Source organism: Pleurodeles waltl, chromosome 4_2 (assembly GCF_031143425.1).
Source record: "Pleurodeles waltl isolate 20211129_DDA chromosome 4_2, aPleWal1.hap1.20221129, whole genome shotgun sequence".
Taxonomy (NCBI): domain Eukaryota; kingdom Metazoa; phylum Chordata; class Amphibia; order Caudata; family Salamandridae; genus Pleurodeles; species Pleurodeles waltl.
In genome coordinates this window covers 1016611287-1016613434 of record NC_090443.1, presented here as the reverse complement: position 1 = coordinate 1016613434, position 2148 = coordinate 1016611287, and the positions used below count along the sequence as shown (strand labels likewise).

Below are 2148 nucleotides of genomic sequence, written 5' to 3'. Positions count from 1 at the left end.
TATTAAATGTTTATGTGGAAGGAAAGTTTTATGGTTTTAATTAACTAATAAACTTGTGTTTTACTACTGAGTTTTAATGTGGGTGACGTGTGAGAGTCAATTACAAACATTTTGCACAGAAATGTGTTTATACTTCCTGCAACAGCCATAAAAAAGTTTCTTTGAGACCAAACAGGACCTCTCATACAGAAACGGGAGGGTGTCCAGAGATGCTTTGCAGCAACAGTAGTGAGCAGCTGCTGTGTTACAATATTGAAAACACGTCACTGTCCCTGAATATTAGATGTAAACACGCATTGAAGTTGGAGGAATGGGCCTGTCTGCGACCTGGCCACAGAGAGCATGAAGAGATGAAACTGGAACAAGAAATCAAAGCTGTTCCGGAAGGGGCCCCTAGAATACGTTTGGCCCAGGGCCCCCCAAAATCCTTAAACTGTCCGGGAAAGAGGCAAAAAAGCCTGTCGCACCGGCGTGTACTGAAGAGACAAATCACACGGCAGCCATCACTCAATAAAGGCAGCAAAGATTATGCGGCAAAACAGAAAAATTACACGGTGTTTGAGGAGCATTATAACGACGCCAAGCCTATTGGCTTTGCCCGCGCTTTATTTACTATGTCCCATTTGACATCCAAGCCTTGAAACCCTGGGGACGAGAAAGTCTTACATTTAGTGGGCTCAGCGCACCCTCCTTTCTTTCTGTGGCTTAATTCTGCTTGAGGGGTGGGGGTCAGTCACTTCCACCTGAGTGCACCCCAGTTCTATATATTTTCATCCATTTTATTTTCTGCCCCGCACTAGATGAGCTGGAAAGAAAGAAAAACACAAAACCTTTGCCGAAACCCGGGATCGAACCAGGGACCTTTAGATCTTCAGTCTAACGCTCTCCCAACTGAGCTATTTCGGCTAACTGAGCATCCAGTGATGATGTGTGGAACATACTATACCCACTACCACATCCAGGAAGGTCTCTCATTCTCTTCCATAACATTAGATACAAATCTATATTGGAGCAGTAATGTGACTAGAACTTCTCGGTGATGCATATTCACAGGAAGTTGGATGTCAAAACAGACACTATTGTGTTTAAAAATAAGAAACAAAACCTTAATAAGGGAGTCTGTACACAGATGAAGTGCCTCGTCAGACTGTCGAGGCGCTTGTTACATTGGTTTACCTAGGCTGGGCGAGAGAGCTGCTCTGAGGCAGTTTCTGTAAAAATGGGCACAATTCACTGCCTTTAATGCAAGCTGTGCCCCGTCCTTCGAGGGCATGTCTCAGTGGGGCCGGGGTGCACAGCACATCAGCATCACCCATGTGGTGACCGCGTGGCATAATGGATAAGGCGTCTGACTTCGGATCAGAAGATTGAGGGTTCGAGTCCCTTCGTGTTCGGACTCCTTTAGCAACTCAACAGAATAAATCTTTAGGAAACAACAGTCACGCGCACATTTCGACCTCTTTGTTTTTATAGTACTCAAGATGCTACTGGGGACTTGGTGATTCCAAGAAACGAGTGCAAAACTTCCCTTACAAAGCCTGTCACACGTTTCAATACACAAACTGCCTGCAAACTTCTACATTATGAGTTTGTTTTAAATCACTGCACAGTGCAGCTCAATAAAGCACTGCATTGTGTCGCCACTAAAGCACTGCACGACATCTCTCACTAAAGCGCTGCACTGTGTCCTGCACTAACACACTGCACTGTGTCCTCACTGTAGCACTGCACAGCATCCAACACTAAATCACTGCACTGTATCCCTAATAAAGGGCTGCACACGGTCCCTCACTAAAGCACTGCACAGTCCCTCACTAAAGCGCAGCACACGTCTCTTAGTAAAGCACTGCACAATGTCCCACACTAAAGCACTGCACACGTCTCTCACTAAAGCACTGCACTGTGCCCCTCACTAAAGCACTGCACAGCGTCCCTCAGTAAAGTGCTGCACGGTGCTCCTCACTAAATCACTGCACTATGTCCCTCACTAAAGCACTACATTGTGCACGTCACTAAAACACTGCATGCAGTGGCTCTCACTTCAGTACTGTAGGGAAGACAGAGCGGCGCTACAGAGAGGACAATTGGAGGCCCCCACAGGCATCACCTGCAGCACGTGCTGCTCCTGTTCCCAGCGGGCGCTGCAGA

At 46.7% G+C, this 2148-nt stretch overlaps 1 non-coding gene across 1 annotated transcript; it reads right to left on the bottom strand.

Moving 5' to 3' along the window:
- Positions 1-833: 833 nt before the first annotated feature.
- TRNAF-GAA (transfer RNA phenylalanine (anticodon GAA)) lies at positions 834-906 on the bottom strand. The gene has a single exon. It is a non-coding gene; the product is annotated as a tRNA-Phe (tRNA).
- Positions 907-2148: the final 1242 nt, after the last annotated feature.